The sequence below is a fragment of the Oryctolagus cuniculus genome, chromosome 17, assembly GCF_964237555.1.
Source record: "Oryctolagus cuniculus chromosome 17, mOryCun1.1, whole genome shotgun sequence".
Lineage (NCBI taxonomy): Eukaryota > Metazoa > Chordata > Mammalia > Lagomorpha > Leporidae > Oryctolagus > Oryctolagus cuniculus.
In genome coordinates this window covers 19,685,543-19,706,319 of record NC_091448.1, presented here as the reverse complement: position 1 = coordinate 19,706,319, position 20,777 = coordinate 19,685,543, and the positions used below count along the sequence as shown (strand labels likewise).

Sequence of the window (20,777 nt, the reverse complement as noted above, 5' to 3'; positions counted from 1 at the left end):
CAAAATGGAGTCCCTAACTGTCTAGGTGCTACTTCACTCTGTCTTATTTTTACAGCTGTACCAGGAAGGTTTAAACCTGTAAGGTTAAGCTTAACTTTTTACACCCGCACATATACAATTTTAACTCTTCAAAAGGTCAACCAGTGAGGATCAGACCCGCCTCAACCTTTAACCCCCATGCCCTGAATCTATAAAGGGAGCCCTGCCAACCTCTGCCGCGCTCTGTTGGGATCGGGGAACCTCGCCCGGCAGCGGAATCCCAATAAAAGCTTGTGAATTAATTGATTCGCTGCCCTGGGAAGATTTGTTATGCACTGGACACCTTGCAGTCACCCGCCACCCGGCACAGTGTCGCCGCCCACAGCTCGCGAGGCCAGCCCGCTCGGCGCGGGGCCGAACGGGGGAAAGGCCCCGCCCGCCAAACTTCCGCCGGGTGGCCCCAACTCAAGAATCCCCCCCGGCCAGGTTGGTGGTCGGGCCGGCGCAGGGCGCAAGGGCGCCCCCTAGCGGCCCCGCAGACACGGCCGTGCGCGTGCACGTGAGCGGACGGCGCGGGCCCACCCCGCACGGGGCCGCGAGCTGCCAGGTGTGAAGCGGTGCGGGCCCCCACACCGGATCCCTGCTTCCTCGGGAGTCCGCAGGGGCCGGCACTCCCGGTCCGCTCGGTGCTCGGGATCCGTCAGTCCCGGCGGTGGGGGCGCCCGCGGTAGCCCAGCCTGCTCTGCGGGGGCGGGGCATGCAAATCAGCTGTGGCTGGTCAGCCCGGGAATGCCGGGAGAAGCGGGGCTGTGACTTTTCTCGTAGAAAAATAGGAAGAGTAGGAAGTGTGCCCAGGCGCCTAAGGAAGCCCAAGAAGACTGTCAGGGACGCGAAGGAAAAGGGGCACGCCGTGAGGGCTGGGGTGGTCGCCGCGAGCTGAAGGTGCGTGAGGGGAGGCCTGCTGGAGCGCGGGCGGCAGGGTCGGGTATCGCTTCTCGGCCTTTTGGCTAAGATCAAGTGTAGTATCTGTTCTTATCAGTTTAATATCTGATACGTCCTCTATCCGAGGACAATGTATTAAATGGATTTTTGGAGCCGGGAGTTGGAATAGGAGCTTGCTCCGTCCACTCCGCGCATCGACCCGGTATTGCAGTACCTCCGGGACACGGTGCACCCTCCCTTTACTGTGGTGGCAAAAGACAGGTTGAGCTTGGGGTCCCGGTGTCTTTGGGAGCTCCCGTGTTTCTCCAGCACCGCTGGCTTTCTGCGGTTGCATGCTCTTACCGAGCCTCTTGGCAGCTGATGTGATTTCTGTAAGTCCTGCGCCATGTATCTCCCGGTCCCCAGCGGGTCTCGGGTCTCGGGCACTCACACCGTAGCAGCCCCGCCATACTATGCACTCTGTGCTACTTAACCCACGGCATCACACCCTCTACTCACGTAATCCTCTGTCCGCGCATCCCCCTCCAGTCCCTCCCCTCGTCTCAGCTTTTCCAGGTGGAATAAACAGAAGCTACCCACTCATCCGGGTGTGTTGCACCTTGCTCTGCTCTGTCTCTCCTCTCCATTCCCTCCTTTCAGTAGTCTTGCAATGCAATTAGCAGGCGTTTGGTACAGGTGCTTCCATGGCTTCTGCGGTTAAAAGGCTATTAGGTCGCCTGCATCCCCGCATGGGGCTGCCTGGGTTCCCGTCTCAGCTCTGCTGCAATTTCCAGGTTTCCTCTATGTGCACCCTGGGTGGCGGCAGGAGATGACTCGGGTTCCTGTCACTGGTTGTCCCTACCTTTCAGATAATTTTTTTTTTTAAAAATTCAAATTCCTTTATTTTGAGAGAAAGAACCCTCTCTTTCCCCCTCACGTCCCACCCCTGGCCTCAGTGCCTTGTCCTCTGCAGCTGGAGAGGGTGAAGTCAGCATCTGAGAGCTCTATCCAGTTTGCCACTTGGGTGGCAGAGACCTCGTGACCTGGGCCAGCACCTGCTGCCTCCCAGGGCAAGCATACTTAACGGGAATTGAAGCGCAGCACTCCCACCCAGGGTGTGATATCCCAAGGTGAGTCTTAACCACCCCTTTGACTTTTTTTTTTTAATTTATTTATTTCAGGCAGAGGCACAGACAGGGAGAGGCAGGTCTTCCATCTGAGGGACTGGAACTGGCTCCCACATGGGATGCTGGCATTCAGCTCCGGCTGTGCTTTATCAATCCTGTACCCTCGCAGGCTCCTTGCCTGCTGTCACACACGGACTCATAGGAACACAGCTGTTGTTCTCCTGAACCATCTGCCAGTGTCTTGCCCACACACGGGCATCTGGATGTTTCCTAAGAAGCTACAAAGGCCTGCAAGTTTCCCTTTAGCACCAATCTATAATCTACCGTCTGGGTTTCCATCCTGTCAGTGATCCCAAAGAGATCCAGTCTGGGATTGTGTGCTGCACTGGGTTCTCAGTCTGTCTCCCTCAGGCTTTGCATGGATGTGTCCCTGAAGACTTCGGTGACAGCTCTCTGTAGGAGAGTTCTGGTTAGTTTCAGTCAGTTCTGGTTAATTTCACCTGAAAAGCCGAGAGGGGAGAGAGGGAAAGGGAATCCTCCATCCTGTCCACTCCTCAGATGCCCCCAACAGCCAGTGGGGCATGGATCATGCTTGGCCTGAGGTTCCCCTGCCCCAACCCCTACCTTGGCTTTGTCTGCTCCACCAGATGAGAGCCCGCAGCGCCCTCAGGCTGGGGCATCCTTGTCCTCCCCCACCCCACTGCCTGTCTGGCCTTTTTCCCGTGGCTGACCACTGCCCCAGCTGTCGCTCCCCCATTCGCGGAGGAACAACACTGGACCCTGTGCTGTTCTTTTGTCTGCTTGGCCCTTCCCGGGTTTGCTGCTGGTCCTTCCCGGGTTGGCTGCCGACCCCTCCACCTCCGTGGAGGGGCGGCCCCCCCTGCCACTTTCCCCGCTTCCATGGAGGAGCGGCACACCGCCGGCCAGCTCTCTCGGGGGCTGCTCAGATGTTCCTCAGATGTTCCTGGTGCATGTTGTCTCTTTCCTCCTTTATAGTCCTCTTCCACCAATCCCAACTCTGCTACCCACACGCCGAGTACGCTGCTCTCCTCCAATCAGGAGCAGGATCAGCTCCTGCAGCTTATCAGTCAAATTGGTGAGAGGCAGCTGCATAGAGGTTGTTTGCTCCCTCAGCGCCATATTGTGGGAGAGCAGATGCATAGAATAAGTCTTAATTCCAGTAACTTAGTCTAGTCTCAGTTGCTCCCCACACCAGCCATTTGGGGTCCAGCGTCAACCCACCCATCCGCATTCCCCCAAGCTGTGGCTCTCATCTCATTGAAAACTCCTAGTGCAGGTGAGTTTATATGAATGCAGAGACGGAGATGGATGGATGGATGTGTATCTGGGGTTTTAGTTTTTTAAACTTATTCACTTATTTGAAATGCAGAGTTAGAGAGAGAGATCTTCCATCTGCTGGTTCATTCCCCCAAATGGCCAGAGCCGTGCTCATCCAAAGCTTCTTCTGGGTCTCCCATGTGGGTGCAGGGGCCCAAGGGCTTAGGCCATCTTCCACTACTTTCTCAGGCCATAGCAGAGAGCTGGATCAGAAGAGGAGCAGCCAGGACTGGCCCCTAGCCAAGGTGGGACAGGACACGCTATTGAGCATGCGTGGTCACCTCAGTGAGCTAAGATGTGTCAGAGAGATGATACCGGGCCAAGGGGGCAGTTCTGGCATCACTTCTCAGACTTTTGGGTGAGATAAAAATATCTGATACGTTATAGGAGCCGGGAGTAGGAATAGGAGCTTGCTCCCTCCACTCCACACATCGACCCGGTATTGCAGTACCTCCGGGCATGGTGCACCCTCCCTTCAGGCTTTGGTTGTTTCGTATGCTAATTGATTGAATTTGTGCCATTTAGCCTGTTGTACTATGGGTTGAGTTGGTCTTGGCTCTCTGGTCAAGCAGCTGGCTGGAGTTCTTTGGATGGAGTCCCTGCACTCCATACACCTATTACAGCCCACTTGGTGGTCCTCCTGGGGTCTCGCTTGTACCCTAGTTTCCTGCCTCCCCACTCACTACTCCCCCCGTCCAACTCCGGAACAGTTCCGCTCACCTGCTGCCTGCACATCTGGCCCCTGCTTCCTCCCTTCCAGCCCTCCCTTGTCTCAGCTTTTCCAGATGAAATAAACGAGACGCAATCTGAGGCGCTGTCACAGGAAGCTGTCTCTGCAGTCTACAGGATCCCTACTCCACTTCCTCCTTTTTGTGGAGATCCTAGGTGCCAATGCAACCCCTGGGTCTCCTTGCAACCCAAATAGCAAAAAGCGGCACAGAGCATCTTGGAGATCAGGGAAGAAGTCCCACGAGGTTTCAGTTTCCAACAGTCACCTTCCCCCAGCTTGGCGAATTTCCTACTAACCAGATAAATTCCTATTCTCTCAAATGCCTCCCGCACCAACCTCTTGACAAGAAGAGGCTCTGTCAGTGCCCTGGCTCACTTGCATAATCCTCAGCCTGCGACGCTGGCACCCCGGGTTCTAGTACCGGTAGGGGTGCCAGGTACTAGTCACAGTTGGTCGGGAGGGCCAATGAGGATGGGCCAAGTGCTTGGGTCCCCGCACCTACATGGGAGAAGGAGAGGAAGCACTTGGCTCCTGGCTTCGGATCAGCACAGAACCAGCCATAGCAGCCATTGGAGGAGTGAACCAACGGAAGTAAGATGCGGAAGGAAAGGTGCAACACACCCGGATGAGTGGGTAGCTTCTGTTTATTCCACCTGGAAAAGCTGAGACGAGGGGAGGGACTGGAGGGGGATGCGCGGACAGAGGATTACGTGAGTAGAGGGTGTGATGCCGTGGGTTAAGTAGCACAGAGTGCATAGTATGGCGGGGCTGCTACGGTGTGAGTGCCCGAGACCCGAGACCCGCTGGGGACCGGGAGATACATGGCGCAGGACTTACAGAAATCACATCAGCTGCCAAGAGGCTCGGTAAGAGCATGCAACCGCAGAAAGCCAGCGGTGCTGGAGAAACACGGGAGCTCCCAAAGACACCGGGACCCCAAGCTCAACCTGTCTTTTGCCACCACAGTAAAGGGAGGGTGCACCGTGTCCCGGAGGTACTGCAATACCGGGTCGATGCGCGGAGTGGACGGAGCAAGCTCCTATTCCAACTCCCGGCTCCAAAAATCCATTTAATACATTGTCCTCGGATAGAGGACGTATCAGATATTAAACTGATAAGAACAGATACTACACTTGATCTTAGCCAAAAGGCCGAGAAGCGATACCCGACCCTGCCGCCCGCGCTCCAGCAGGCCTCCCCTCACGCACCTTCAGCTCGCGGCGACCACCCCAGCCCTCACGGCGTGCCCCTTTTCCTTCGCGTCCCTGACAGTCTTCTTGGGCTTCCTTAGGCGCCTGGGCACACTTCCTACTCTTCCTATTTTTCTACGAGAAAAGTCACAGCCCCGCTTCTCCCGGCATTCCCGGGCTGACCAGCCACAGCTGATTTGCATGCCCCGCCCCCGCAGAGCAGGCTGGGCTACCGCGGGCGCCCCCACCGCCGGGACTGACGGATCCCGAGCACCGAGCGGACCGGGAGTGCCGGCCCCTGCGGACTCCCGAGGAAGCAGGGATCCGGTGTGGGGGCCCGCACCGCTTCACACCTGGCAGCTCGCGGCCCCGTGCGGGGTGGGCCCGCGCCGTCCGCTCACGTGCACGCGCACGGCCGTGTCTGCGGGGCCGCTAGGGGGCGCCCTTGCGCCCTGCGCCGGCCCGACCACCAACCTGGCCGGGGGGGATTCTTGAGTTGGGGCCACCCGGCGGAAGTTTGGCGGGCGGGGCCTTTCCCCCGTTCGGCCCCGCGCCGAGCGGGCTGGCCTCGCGAGCTGTGGGCGGCGACACTGTGCCGGGTGGCGGGTGACTGCAAGGTGTCCAGTGCATAACAAATCTTCCCAGGGCAGCGAATCAATTAATTCACAAGCTTTTATTGGGATTCCGCTGCCGGGCGAGGTTCCCCGATCCCAACAGAGCGCGGCAGAGGTTGGCAGGGCTCCCTTTATAGATTCAGGGCATGGGGGTTAAAGGTTGAGGCGGGTCTGATCCTCACTGGTTGACCTTTTGAAGAGTTAAAATTGTATATGTGCGGGTGTAAAAAGTTAAGCTTAACCTTACAGGTTTAAACCTTCCTGGTACAGCTGTAAAAATAAGACAGAGTGAAGTAGCACCTAGACAGTTAGGGACTCCATTTTGGAGCACTTGAGACTCCATTCTGAGAAAGCACCCCCCCACCGTGAGACTCTGGTCTGAAACTATGATCTCAAATAGTCGGACAATAACAGTGCACTACATCACCCTTGGCAACACACAAAAACCCCCTAGCATGATTGCTCAAGCTTAAAAGTAGAAAGGTTGCACCTGGGTTACCTGGGCTAATAATAAAGATGTGATTTGTCTGTGTCTTACATTAATGTCAAGTCCTAATCGCTAATTGTAATATTGTAACTGGTATTGTCAAGATTATGATAAATATTAATTTCACTTAGGTTTTAGGTTATGTTGACCCCAGTAACCATATACTCTCTTTTGATTTTATGTACTCTCTTTTGATTTTAGCAACTGTGTATAGCAACCGTGCATAGCAACCATGTATTCCCCCCTTCCCGGTTTTGCGGTTTTTGCCTTTATAAACCCTAACCTTTGGTTAGTCGGGGCTGCTCTGCTTTTGTGTGATCAGGCAGCCCCAGCATGCTGGATAATCAATAAATCTTTAACCCTTTGCTGGTTGCATGAGAGAAAAGTCTCTTGGAGTCGTTCCTCGGCCGGTGGGCTTTTTCAGACTCTAACACTTTAAGCACCTGCGGGGACCCTGACAAGGACTTTTCTTCCCGGGAAGTGCGGGTAGGGGCTCTCCATCCCCGGAAGTATAGGCCTTCCCTCCTTGCGGATCCCAAAGCTACCGGCGGCCGTCTGCTGCTTTCGATGCCGCTGGACACCATTTCCATAGCATCCTGGCCGACCATTTTTTTTTTTTTTTTAAGATTTATTTATTTATTGGAAAGTCAGAGCTAGGTAGCTTTGGGATCCGCATGGAGGGAGGGCCTATACTTCCGGGAATGGAAAGTTCCTACCCGTACTTGCGGGGGGGGGGGGGGGAGTGCTTGTCAAGGTCCCCGCAGGTGCCTAAAGGTCAACCAGTGAGGATCAGACCCGCCTCAACCTTTAACCCCCATGCCCTGAATCTATAAAAGGAGCTCTCCCAATCTCTGACGCGCGACTTCCCCGGCCCCCCGCTCTGTTGCTCTGTTGGGACCGGCGAACCTCGCCCGGGAGCGGAACCCCAATAAGAGCCTGTGAATTAATCGATTCGTCTGCCTGGGAAGATTTGTTATGCGCCGGACACCTTGCAAGAGCCAGGCCTCCTTGGTGACACCCGCGTGCCTGCTGTGCGGTGTCTGGGGTGGCTGCCGACAGAGGCTCGCCGGCCCGCTCTACTGGCCGGCCGGGCTGTACCGTGCCGCTCATTCGGGCAGGGTCGACCCCGGGAGCGGTAACTCGAGCCCCATCTCCCATGTGAGCGCCGGGCACCCGGCCCTCGGAGCCATCACCTGTCTCCCTCCAGGGTGCATGCCAGTGGCGAGCTAGGAGGGGGAGCAGAGCTGGGACGCAAACCCGGGCTGCCCTGCGCGCCCAGCGCCTGGTGCAGGCATTCCGGGTGTCCTCCCGCGGTGCCCCCGCTTTCCTCTTTCTGAGTCCCCGGACATCCCAGGGCCTGGCAGCAGGGGTGTGGAACCGAGCGCACTTTTATTTTAAAAAGATGTATTTATTTGAGAGGCAGAGTAGCAGGCTGGGGGGGGGGGGGACTCTTTCATCCGCTGGGTCGGTCCCCAAGTGGCTGCAATGGCTGGGGCTGGGTCAGGCTGAGGCCAGGAGCCTGGCACTTCATCCGTGTCTCCCACATAGGTGCAGGGGCCCAAGCACCTGGGCCATCCTCTGCTGCTTTCCCAGGCCATTAGCAGGGAAGTGGAGCAGCCCCAGAACCCAGGCCTGTATGGGTGCCGGCATCGTGGTCGGCAGCTTAACCTGCTCCATCCAGCACCACCCAGCAACTGGACATTTCCGATCGGTGGTCGTGGATTCATAATCACCTAGTGCTCTATGCTCCCCAAAGCGTCCTCCACTATGACCTTTCCTGCAGCGCCGACATCCCATACGGGTGCCATGTCCCAGCTGCTCCACTTCCGATCCAGCTCTCTCCCATAGCCTGGGAAAACAGTGGAAGACGGCCCAAGTCCTTGGGCCCCTAGGGCCCCGCGTGGGAGGCCCAGAAGAAGCTCCTTCTGGCTCCTGGCCCAGAATTGACCCAGCTCAGGTTGTTGCGGCCATCTAGGGAGTGAACCAGCAGAGGGAAGATCCTTTTCTCTGTAACTCTGCCTTCAAATAAATAAAAGAAAAAGGAACAGCTAAAACCATAGAGAAGAAAATGATGCCCCTCCATTATTCGAGGTGCAAGCACTTGGATGAAAATTCACCTGGGCTTTACTTTACCACCCCCGGAGTCAACAAATAATAAAAGACTACTTCCCGTTAGAGACCTTGGGCCTGTCTCCCTACAGGACCCTCACTATACAGCAGAACCTCGAGCCTAGAAGCGAGATGGACTCACAGAGCCAAAGGAAAAAGGAGGAAGAATCGTCTACCCACCTTAGCTTGTCTGCCACCTGTAAGTGTTCCCATGAAAACCTGAGTCAGAACTACCAAACACAGGACAATTCTGTTCTTAGCACGACCTTGTACCCCCCCGAGGGGGTGCACCGTGCCCGGAGGTACTGCAATACCGGGTCGATGCGCGGAGTGGACGGAGCAAGCTCCTATTCCAACTCCCGGCTCCAAAAATCCATTTAATATATTGTCCTCGGATAGAGGACGTATCAGATATTAAACTGATAAGAACAGATACTACACTTGATCTTAGCCAAAAGGCCGAGAAGCGATGCCGGGCCCCTGCGCGCGCGCCGCCGCCCGCCCCCGCCGCGCACCTTTCACGCGCGGTGACTCCCGCCCCGCCCCGCCCCGCCCCCGCCGCTCCTCGGGCCCGCGCGCGCCCCGCAGGCCACGCCGCCCTATCGCCCTCATCGTCCACGCGGGCGAATCCGCGCGTGCGCTCGGGACGGGCTTCTCCCCGCCCCGTATCGGCCCGCGGCCGGCCTCATCTGCATGCCCCGCCCCCCCCCCGCAGTGCTCATCTGCGTGCTCCGCCCCCGCCGTGCTCGCCCCGCCCCCGGAGCCGCCGGCGCCCTCCCGAGGTCGCGGAGAGGCGCGGGCTCCTGACAGGGCTGCGGGGCGGTGGGCGCGTCTCAGCCCTGCCCTGCTCTGCCGCGACTCCTGTGTGGGCCGGCCACCCGGACCCCCACCCTCGCTCCCCTGCGGTCAGGGGGTGCCGAGCGGCTGCGTGGGCAGAGAGGGCGCCCAGGAGGCCAGCGCTATCCGCCGCTACCCCGTGGGGGCCGGGGTCGCGGCTCTGCGACCGGACTCCTGAGCGCCTGCATCGCCCGTGGACAGGAACACCGGATCGTGTGCGTTAGGACCTGTGGGGTCGCTCAGGCCTCAACCCGCAAACCCGACGGACGCGGGCACAGAGCCTCCAAGGCCAGTGGGATGTCGAGGGCTCAGGAAGCCCCACCCCTGCCCCCGCCCGGGGGACCGACCCCGCCCTTACACCCGCCCACTCTTCCTCCGGAAATAAGGCGTTTTTACTTTACTTTTAAAGATTTCCGTGCGTTTGAGAGAATTACGGGAAGGGGGCGAGAGCGAGACTAAAGAGAAACAGAGAGAGCGAGACAGCGAGAGCGAGAGCGAGCGCCTCCATCCACCGCTTCGCTCCCAGGAGGCACAACCACCGGGGCTGGGCCAGTTTATTTCAGTTGGTACAGCAGCTTATATAGCCGAGGCAGCCAGTCGGGTCAAGGGGCGGTTTATGCCTTAACCAATCACTGCCTGTTGCCAGGCGGGCTCCTTTGCCAGGTGGGTTCTGAAGCCATTCCTGAGTAACTGACGCTCGCTCGCTCGCCAGCGCCATCTTGGCACGGCCTTCTCATTCCATAACACGTCCCCCTTTTCATTTATTTTTGAGCAACAGGAGGCATGATCCTTGGCCATACCATTGTTGACCCCGTTTCCATGTGGTCTCATGTGGCTTGTGCCTGTCTTCGGTTGTCCCTCAGGGGATCTTACCTGACGTTGACTAACCAGCCCTCAAAACGGGAGACCACAGGAGTGCTTGCTCAGATGGGGGTAGGAGTGAGGAACAATGGTAATCAGGAATGGCATGACTGCACGCAGGCTGTTGGCTGTTCGAGTGGCTGACCAGAGCTAAGTGGGGTATGAAGCAGTAGCGGATGTGGCTATGGGCAGTTCCTCAGGGCAGGATGATAGGCCAGCAGCTTGACCATCAGTAGCAGGAGCACCCGTGAACAAGGCGGTCTCTCAGTCTTGTTCAGCTGGTCCTGGCTGACTGTCAGTTGCAGGCTTCATGTTTCTGGCTGGTACCCAAATGGGCTGTCCCGCATTCTCTGGAAAGACACAAACATATCCTTAGCCCTTGGTTAGCAGAAGCCTTTTTACGGGCGTTGGAATCCAGGGCCTGAATTTTGTGTCCACTCTGACATTAATGGCAAACATGTGGGTGGGATGGGGTCTAGCAGCTGCCCTGAGAGCCTGGGGTGCCCGGGGACTGCCACAAACGTGGGGATCCTCACTGGGTGCAGATGGGATGACCTCACATGGGTTATCGCCTCAAGGTCGTCTAAGTTCATCCCCCCGGGTGCTTGGGGGGTGGCTGCCTAGGCATTGCTGCGTTGTCTGCTGTCATGTCATTTTCACTGTCGACGCTCTCTCTCCCTAAGTCGTCAACTGTTGCCTGTGAGGCAGCGCCCTGGAGTGACAGGCTCTTATCACTCACAGATTCATTATGTTTGGTAATTTGTGTGGGTTTCAGAGAGGGGGGTATCTTTCCCATGTTTGAGCACTTAAGAGCGGCGCGCCATGCCAACTCTAGCCGAAGGAAAGACACCCACAGCACTGCCGCCATAACAAAACAAATTCCTAGCACCTCAGCGGCTGATGGCATTCTGCAGGGGGTTCCCTACCTTAGGCGAACAGACAGTGGTGTATCAGATCGTACGTATGTCCTGCGCTTAGTGGGGGACTTCCTGGTTCCGTTAGGTCAAGGCCGTGTGCCCACACGGTGTCTCCGGAGCGTCACCTCTCTCGAGTGAGGGAAGATGGCCTGGTTCCGAATTCCGGGATGATCGGTCCCTTCTGCGAATTCCCCCGGCGAACCAAAAGTAAAAGGAGGAGCCGAGAAGCGGCGTTATGCTTCTGGGCGGTGGGTGTGTGCTTAACCTGGGGTCACTTCGACCGAGGACAAGGACAAGGAAAGGGGCGTAGGAGGGGGTTCTGTGCTCACCCTCACAGAACAGAACAGCAAACAAAACGCTGAGGGGCCTACTTGCCGAAATCAAGGGGGGAACCTCGCCAAGTCGTCACGCTGTCTCTCAGCCATGTTGGCGCCAGATGTTGCTGTGGATTCGTTCCGAGAGGAGGAGCGCGGTGGGGGCAAGAGGCACGGAGTCAGGACACAGACACTGGGAGTCAGGTGAAAGTGGGCTAGAGGGGAGCAACTTGCATACTCGTTGATTTCAGTTGGTACAGCAGCTTATATATAGCTGGGGCAGCCAGTCAGGTCAAGGGCCGGGTTATGCCCTAACCAATCACTGCCTGTTGCCAGGCAGCCTCCTTTGCCAGGTGGGCTCTGAAGCCATTCCTGAGTAACTGACGCTCGCTCGCTCGCCAGCGCCATCTTGGCACGGCCTTCTCATTCCACCACAAGTTCTGTCGTATAAAAAGAGCATGTCCCATCAAAGAGTAATGACCCTGCATTCCAGCTCTTTCTGGGCTCCCGTGAGTCAGTCCGCTCCCCCTCAGCCCGCCATCCTCCATGTGCACACGCTAGAGGGCTCGCAAAACACCAGGGGGTCAAGCCGGCTCGGAAGTGGAGCGGCCAGGACTCAGACCAGCACCCACATGGGATGTCCATACAGCACCCACAGCAGTCCACATACTGCTGTGCTGCAAGCGGCTGTCTTCTCCCCCTCTCTCTGTCACTCTGCCTTTCAGACGAGTTCATCTGTAGCTGCCTTCCAGCTCTTTGATTCACCAGCAAGCCCTGGCAGTTTGAGTACTGTGATCAGTCACAAGCCCAGTGGTTCCCTTTCTTTTAAATCCTTCCTTGCTTCCTACCTTCCTGAACAAGACTTTAGTCATGGTCTTGCAACTACGAGTTTGCTTTTGTACATCAGAATATGGAAAGAAAAAGAAAGATATTTGGAGTGAAAACAATTTCCCCTGTTGTTCAAAGTGTTCTTTCTTTCCTTTTCCTTTCTCCCTCCCTTCCCCCACCCTCTCTCTCTCTCTCTCTCACTCTCTCTCTCTCTCTCTCTCTCTCTCTCACACACACACACACACCACATGGAGGGTGGACAGAGACAGAGAGGGATGCTTCCAATTTGGCTAGTTCACTTCCTTTCTTTTCTCCCAAGATTTAATAGTTACCTGAAATTTAGAGCGAGCGAAAAATATCCTCCATTCCCTGGTTTCCCCGGTTCACACCCAAAATGGCCACAAGGACCAGGCCTGGGCCAGGAGCTTCTTCTGACCTCCCATGTGTGTGGTGGGAGCTGAGAAGGTGATCCAGGTCTTTCCCAAGGACGACAGGGGCCCAAGGACTTCAGCCACCACAGGTGACCTGCTTAGGGAAGGGGGAAGGAAGCTTGAGTCGGGTATTGCACCCAGACGCACCAATATGGGGAACAGAAATTATTTAATAAGATTATCTGAAGCACACAGCAAGAGAGGTTCAACCTCCTGGTTTGCTAGTTTGGTCAAGTTACAGCAAGGAGCCTGGACCTCCAGCCATGGTGGCGCAGATGGGAGGTGAGGGAGAAGCCCTAACACTTGGGCGTTTTCTAAAGCCCAACACTAACTCTCAACAGCTAAAGACAAAAACCCTATGGCCTGCTTTTTGATGTCACGTGCCCCCCCTTGATGGCACATGCTGCTGCACCCCAGGGCCTGGAACCCGGGCACCCTGGTGTAGACAAAGGCTGCTCAAGCTGACCAAATGTCGGCCCCACCTCCACCTCTTATGCCGAGCATTGGGAAAGAGAGATGTTCCGGACTCTGTGGTGGTGTTACCCTTGGGTGCCTGTCGCTGCTGACTTGTTGTCGTCCACGCTTCCCCCTGGTTACCACAAAAAACTTTTTTTGTTTTGTTCCAAAACTCAGAAATAAAACCTTAAATTTAAGAGCTGGGGCATTGAATCGAATCCCATGCTTTGGAACAGTTTTAACAGAGTCAGGACTAGGGAGAGAGACGAGCTTACTGGAGCTTGCTAAAACACTGAACAGAGTCACCAATTAAAACGATCAAAAGGAGATGCTACAAGTTTTAAACAGATTTCTGAGACAATTAAAAACTGTTTGCTAGGGGCTGGTGCCATGGCGCACTAGCTTAATCCTCCACCTGTGATGCCAGCATTCCAAATGGGCGGTGGTTCGAGTCCCGGTTGCTCCTCTTCCAATCCAGCTCTCTGCTATGGCCTGGGAAAGCAGTGGGAGATGGCCCAAGTCCTTGGGCCCCTGCACCAGCGTTGGAGACTGGGAAGAAGCTCCTGGCTCTTGGGCTTCGGATCGATGCAGCTCCGGCCGTTGCGGCCATTTGAGGAGTGAACCAGTAGATGGAAGACCTCTGTCTCTTTCTCCCTCTCTCTCTCTCTCTCTCTTTCTCTCTCTCTCACTGTCTGTAACTCTACCCGTCAAATAAATAAATAAAATCTTAAAAAAAAAGTTTCCTAACATATGTATTGCAAAAATCCTCTATTTCCTTAATAGAGGATTATCAGATTATAATTCTATGTTAACAAAAAAATAGAATAGATTTGGATTAAAAATTTATTTGTTATAACGTTCTGTGACTTCATCACACCCTCTTCAACTTACTTGAAATGTTCTATCATTTCCATTCCAGTCAAGAGTAAACCAGCCATCAGGATGAAGTCATTCTTACAAACCATGTCCTTTCTTTATTCAAAAAAGCCTTTTATCTTCTTAACCTTTCTTATCAAGCGCACATTTCTATACTTGTGATGTTTTCTATCTGCCAATTTCCTTGATTTACATTTGAAAGAACCTGTTAAAAAGCTCCAAATTAAGACAATATTTTAAAATTTCTTTGGAGGGGGGGACAGGCAGAATTAGACAGTGAGAGAGAGAGAGAAAGGTCTTCCTTTTCCCGTTGGTTCACTCCCCAAATGGCCGCCACGGCCGGCGCGCTGTGCTCCAATCCAAAGCCAGGAGCCAGGTGCTTCCTCCTGGTCTCCCATGGGGGTGCAGGGCCCAAGGACCTGGGCCATCCTCCACTGCCTTCCCGGGCCACAGCAGAGAGCTGGACTGGAAGAGGAGCAGCCGGGACAGAACCGGCGCCCCAACCAGGACTAGAACCCGAGGTGCCAGCACCACAGGCGGAGGATTAGCCAAGTGAGCCATGGCACCGGCCCACACAATATTTCTTTTTATGTATGTATTTATTTATTTTGTGTTGGGGGGACAAAGCTGCCTTCGGGGTGGAAGGGCTCCTCCACCTGCTGCTCCCTGGTCTCCACAGTGTTAGCGTCTGTGAAGACAATGTTGTCTCTAACGCAATAAGGGGGTGACGGGCCAGGGGGGAAAATGTCTTGCTGCTGCCGGCCCCCCAGCTCCCACTGCCCTCTGGCCTATGTGCGGTGGCTTAGAGGTGTGGGGGAGACTCCCGTTGTGACTGAATGTAACGCCCTTGCCCCTGCCACAGCCAATGCAGGGGAAGGGAGGGGCTCTTTCTGTCTCTTCCTGCCCCTTCTCCCCTCAGCTAAAGAGACTTTGAACTTAGGGGCCCATGAGCCTGGAGAGGCCTGAACCCAGTGAGGAAGTGTACGGGGAGCCCTCTCCCACCCCTATTTCCTGCTGAGAGTGGTCAGTGTTTACAAGCCCTGAGCTCCCCAGCCCAAGGGCTCAGACCCCCTGCGCCCCGCTGGCCTTTCCTAGCCCATCTTCCTGGGGCCTGGCTGCTCCCCGACCCTCCTGGAGTTCGGGTTGGGGCAGGGCTCTCTCTACCTGTTATTCCCTCCTCCGCCTTGTCCTCCTCAGTCTCCCTCACTCCCACCCTTGTGTGACCCCCTTTTGCTTTACCTGCCCCTGTAAATACCACTTTCTCCCAATAAAATCTATTTTAGTTTAGTTATTTGAAAGACAGTGTCAGAGAGAGAGGTAGAGAGAGGTCTTGCATGCTCTGGTTCTCTGGTGGGATGCAAAGGCAGGAGGCAGGAGGTTCTCCTGGGTCTCCCATGCGGGTGCAGTGGCCCTAGCGTGTGGGTAATCTGCTAGTGCTTTCCCAGGCCATAGCAGAGAGCTGGAACGGAAGAGGCGGGAGCAGAACCGGCGCCCATGCGGGGCTTGGAGGCAATGGCCATGTACGTCACAGTCCGCTGTTGGGAGGTGCAGGCTGCTTGGCACCCAGAGGAGAACCACTGCCATTGTGGCTGGACACCGAGACGTCTAGTCTAGCCGGTGTGGTTGGCCTCCTGTTCGTCTGCACACGCAGGAGAAGCAGCACAAAACACAAGCAGAGAGAAGCACCAGGCATTTCTGGGCAAGCAAGCCCACGAACTGGGTGAAGTCTGCCTTTGAGACCGCGTTGTATCCCCTGAGGGGGTGCACCGTGCCCGGAGGTACTGCAATACCGGGTCGATGCGCGGAGTGGACGGAGCAAGCTCCTATTCCAACTCCCGGCTCCAAAAATCCATTTAATATATTGTCCTCGGATAGAGGACGTATCAGATATTAAACTGATAAGAACAGATACTACACTTGATCTTAGCCAAAAGGCCGAGAAGCGATGCCGGGCCCCTGCGCGCGCGCCGCCGCCCGCCCCCGCCGCGCACCTTTCACGCGCGGTGACTCCCGCCCCGCCCCGCCCCGCCCCCGCCGCTCCTCGGGCCCGCGCGCGCCCCGCAGGCCACGCCGCCCTGTCGCCCTCATCGTCCACGCGGGCGATTCCTCGCCCGCGCTCGGGACCGGCCCCCCTCCCCCCTCCTCCCTTCTCCTCCCCCGCCCCACCGCCGCGGCCGCACTCATCTGCATGTCACGCCCCCGCCGTCCTCATCTGCATGCACCCGCCCCGCCCCGCCCCAGGGACCGCGCGCCGCTCCGCGGAAACATGGCCACGTGGCTCGGCCTTGTGGGCAGCGCGGCCTCCGCACGGAGTTCCCGGGTTCTCCCGCGAGGGCCGGAGAGAGCCGGCGGTTCCGCCGCGTGCTCGAGACTCCCGGCTGGGGCGGGACCCGCACCGCGGGGGACCGGCCCCCGCACCGACTGCCGCTGTGGGAGGGGCCTTGTGTTTCACTGGAGCTCGTTTGCAGCTGACACACTTCAACTAGCGTGGAGAGCGTCCCGAGGACGAGGACCGACGAAAAGGGCGGCCCCTGCGCTGGGCAGGCCGTGCGGGGCTCTGCTCGCCCGGGAGCTCGCTGCCTGGCACCGAGGTGGCGTTACCCCGCGCAGACAGCCGAGGGCTCCGCGCGCGTGTGGGAAACAGGCTTCCTCAGGACAGCCGTGTGTCCAGGCCTGTCGCTGCCTCGTGACATTCCATGTCCAGGAGAAGCTAAAACCACCGACAAGAGAGAGCCCCCGCTGAGCCACTAACTTCACTGTGCTAATTCTTTTTGGACCATAGCTAGTAACACAGTTTTTAATGCGCGGGCCTAGAAGCAGGGCTAGGAATGTTAGAATTACAGGGCCAGCCGGTGCCACTAGTAGAGTAGTAAGCCATGGCAAGCTGGCAAACCAACCCTGGAACCATCCGTAGGATCGTTTCTGTTTTTGTTTTTGTTTTTGACAGGTAGAGTTTTAGACACACAGAGAGAAAGGTCTTTCTTCTGTTGGTTCACTCCCCCAATGTCCACCATGGCCGGTGCTGTGCCGATCCAAAGCCAGAGCCAGGTGCTTCCTCCTGGTCTCCCATGCGGGTGCAGGGGCCCAGGCACTTGGGCCATCCTCCACTGCCCTCCCGGGCCACAGCAGAGAGCTGGGCTGGAAGAGGAGCAACGGGGACTAGGGGAGTAGGGGACTAGAACCTGGCGCCGTCATGGGGTGCCGGCGCCGCAGGTGGAGGATTAACCAAGTGAGCCGCGGCGCCGGCCCCCATCCATAGGGTTCTTGTCTAGTTGTGTTACCAGAGAAGCAAAGGGTCCTTGTCTTCGTGCAAGAAAGAATTCAGGCGTGAGGCAGCAGGGGAAAGCAACATAGCAAGGTTTATTAGGGTAGGGACGCACGTAAGAACGGATGGGCACCTCTCCAGGCAGGATCCGAGAGAGAGTGCGTAGTTCATGTGCAGGCTGGGGTTCCTAAGGGGATGGGTCTTGCCTTCCCGCCTTTCCCCTCCCCCTCTCCTTCTCCTTCTCCTCCCGGACAAAGCACTTGTTGGGTTAAATACGAAAAATTCCTGTCTGACTTTTTCTCCCTGAACTTACCAGGGAGATGCCTGGCTGGCATCGGCATCGCCCCACCTGTTTACCAGGCCAGGTAGAAGGGGCAGGACTCCCTGGAAGGTCATCAGGATCCAGGCAGGACTTCGAAGTGCAGGATGCTGGGCTTCTGGAGCTTCCACAGTGGGTGCTGGTCTTCAGGCCTTTCTCAGGCACACATGGGCTCAATTTCTGACTTCCTACCTAACATAACTGTGGACACCAATCCAAGCACAAGACGCCCACTGGAGTGGAGGTCAGAAGACCTGATTTCCCTATCTGGCTTGCTCATGATAACACAAAAGAGTCCTCAGAGGGTCTGATACCTAATTTGTTATCAGCAATCAAGGAGCTGTTCTTGGGGTAAAACTGGAACAGGAGTGGGAGGACAAGGGCTGGAAGGTGAAAGCCTGGAGATGGCCAGTCCCAAACTTGCAGGGATTATTGATAAGCCAGGGGGAGTAGAGCCGTTGATGCAAGAGCAGAGGCCACGATTCAAAGGAATGAGGCCCGGAGTGGGCTAGACAGGGTCTAGAACAAAGGACAGAGTCATTATGAGAGGACCTAAGAAAGGTGCTGTCTAAGCCAAACAGAAACTGACAGAAGGGGCCTGATAATAATCCGGTGGGCTTGAAGGCTCTGTCCGTTATGAGGAACAAGCTTATCGATCTCTTCACACGGGGTACATCCTAAGGGAGGTGTGAACCTCTTGGGGAAGGCACCCTGTTGTTGGGAGCCACTGTGCTGGTGTCCCTGTATAGGCCTTTGTTTAGACTAACCTTCAGCTGTGTTCCTGTAAGGAGGATTCACTAGAAAGTTCCATTTGTACAGCTCACTGCTATGGTTAGCGCTTGGCCATCTGACTTCAGTGCTCTTACACGACCTAACTTTAGAAATGGCAGAGTAACTGATTAAGCAGACACTGTTAAAAAGAGACATTATAGTTTTTGCAAGAACAGATTTTAAGATTTACGATTGAGACCATTTCCAGATAATTACTAACATTAGTACAGATTAAAAAAAAAAAAAACCCTATTGTTATAAAAGAAGATCAGACTTCAATTTAAGGTTAGTGTAATTTTGCATTAACATTTAACTTATAGAAAACTCTGTAAACAATGTTTTAAAATCAAACTTTTTACAACTTTTTATGACTTGCTCACACCTTCTGAACCTTTACACCTGTAGTTACTTTTCCATAGTTTTGAATTGTCATGTATGGACAACCTATGAGAATACATGCTGACAAACTTAAACAGTCTCTCTTATCAAATTTAAGATGTTAAAAGTACACATAATACATTTTTCATGTTTTACTTAGCATTGATGCCTAGATGACTTAAGACACTGAGTTATTAATGAATACCACACCATTATCTGAATTAAAAGTCAAAATTACTTTTCCAAACAAAAGGATAACACCACTTGGGCAGCAACAGTCACTAGTGCATGGTTACAAGTTTGAAAAGATCTTCATCCTTAAGAGAAACAAGTTTAAAGCATATCAAAGACATGTAAAACTGAGCAAGTGAACCAAAGGGCTTTTGCATTAGCCCAACTTTTTTAACCAATCTGTATTGGCTTACTTTAGTTAACAACATAAAGGCTTGTATACACAGAATTTAATCTCATTTTTATAGGACTACTCTAGCTGAAAAGCAAAAACATGAATACAACATAGATTTGACATCATTTACTACATTTTAATACACTTTGTATAATTTGAATTGACTCAAACAGCTGTTACTTTAACAAATTTAGAGTCTCATCCTTTGAGAGTTCCAGGGATCCGACTGGAAGCCCCAAAGTTGAAAGACTCGGTTTAGAATTTACACTATCAGTGAGTCAAACCATTTTGGTCAAAAATTAGTACATTTAACCAAGGCTGTGGGCTAGATCTGATCAGTGTTAGGTAATCACTCAAACATTAAAGACAGGCAGATAACGTAAACAGCTTCGTATTGTAGTTTTTCCAATCAAGACTCATACTGGCAATAGAAAAATGCGAAACCTTCAAGACACATGAAAACTCTCATCAGATAAGTTAGCTACAGCAGCACAGAAAAGAACTGATTATCAGCGTATGAGTCCATTGCTTAAGTTTTTATTAACTGTAAAGAGAAAAACCCATCAAGTTGGAAAGGGTTAATGGATTAAGGTTCTTGCTCCCTTAGATAAGGCCAGCAGTAGCCAGAGGCACTTCCCCTGCCCCCCCTCCTAGTGAGGAGGTTAGTGAATTGGAAATGGAGACTAAAAAAGCGGCCCTGTGGAGCCCTTTCCCAAGAGATATCTGGCTAAGCCTGCTTGGGTGCAGTAGGCCACACTGACTGGAATAGAGTGCAGAGAAAGGCTGTGGTCCCCCATTTACAGGGAAGACTGTGCACACCCGGGCCTAGCAGGACTGGCTGTAGGGTTGGGTAGGTGTGCCGTTTCACCAAGAGTGCTGGGAACCTCCATAGCGCCTAGTCTAATTAAAACAGCCACCAAGTTGAGATCTTAAACCAGAGCCAGATCCAATCAGGGCTACTGCAACCACTCAATTAAAACAGATAATTAATAGCGTACAAAAGCTTTTCAAGACATACCGGAACTACCATAAGCTGCAAAGATGGAAAAACATTTATCAGGTTGGAAAGGGTTATTGAATCAAGACTTTTCTCTAGGTCAAGATACCTGTGGAATTTTTCCTCTCTCTTTCTCCTGGCCATAGGTATAGGGAGCAGTGGGCTCATATGCATCATGAGCAGATTTTAAATCCTTTAACATTTTAAAGGGGACTGGATGGTGACTGGCATTTCTTGGCCATCTTCTGTATGTACTTTCACTGGAAAAGCATCAAAAAAGATTTTGGCTTCCTCCTGGCCTTGCTGTGCTGCTTTTCTCAGGGTTTGAGTGACATTCTTTTTAAGATATTTGGCAAACATTCCCCTTCTTGACAAAGGGATAATTTTTTATCATTGTTTTTTTATAAATAATTTAAAGGGAGGGGCGGAGGGAGTAACCTTTTCCATAGAACTAGAGGATCGGCAGGATTGATTATCCTCGCCATCACAGCTTCTGGCTTCCTCAATTTTCTCATGTCCTCCCGATGCATCTCATCTACAAGGCCTTCTTCAATAAACCAAGGACATGCAATTTCTATGGTTTCTATAAATTGCTCTATTACTTTCTTTTTTAACCCTATTCCTTG

The 20,777-nt window shown here is 54.3% G+C and overlaps 1 long non-coding RNA gene, 4 other non-coding genes and 1 pseudogene across 6 annotated transcripts; 2 read left to right on the top strand and 4 right to left on the bottom strand.

The window, feature by feature from the left end:
• The first annotated feature begins 966 nt into the window (after window positions 1-966).
• Window positions 967-1,158, top strand: LOC127484562 (U2 spliceosomal RNA). The gene has a single exon (XR_007911625.2). It is a non-coding gene; the product is annotated as a U2 spliceosomal RNA (small nuclear RNA).
• Window positions 1,159-3,703: 2,545 nt separating this feature from the next.
• Window positions 3,704-3,838, top strand: LOC127484569 (U2 spliceosomal RNA; annotated as a pseudogene).
• Window positions 3,839-5,066: 1,228 nt separating this feature from the next.
• LOC127484563 (U2 spliceosomal RNA) lies at window positions 5,067-5,258 on the bottom strand. Its single transcript, XR_007911626.2, has one exon. It is a non-coding gene; the product is annotated as a U2 spliceosomal RNA (small nuclear RNA).
• Window positions 5,259-8,775: 3,517 nt separating this feature from the next.
• On the bottom strand, window positions 8,776-8,966 carry LOC127484558 (U2 spliceosomal RNA). The gene has a single exon (XR_007911620.1). It is a non-coding gene; the product is annotated as a U2 spliceosomal RNA (small nuclear RNA).
• A 588-nt stretch (window positions 8,967-9,554) lies between these two features.
• LOC138846071 (uncharacterized) lies at window positions 9,555-15,988 on the bottom strand. Of its 2 annotated transcripts, XR_011383454.1 has the most exons (3): window positions 12,585-15,988; window positions 11,120-11,552; window positions 9,555-10,543 (listed from the first exon to the last, which is right to left on the bottom strand). It is a non-coding gene; the product is annotated as an uncharacterized lncRNA (long non-coding RNA). The 2 variants fall into 2 exon arrangements; XR_011383453.1 differs by lacking the exon at window positions 12,585-15,988 and having other exon boundaries at window positions 11,120-12,553.
• Window positions 15,772-15,962, bottom strand: LOC138846358 (U2 spliceosomal RNA). The gene has a single exon (XR_011383840.1). It is a non-coding gene; the product is annotated as a U2 spliceosomal RNA (small nuclear RNA).
• Window positions 15,989-20,777: the final 4,789 nt, after the last annotated feature.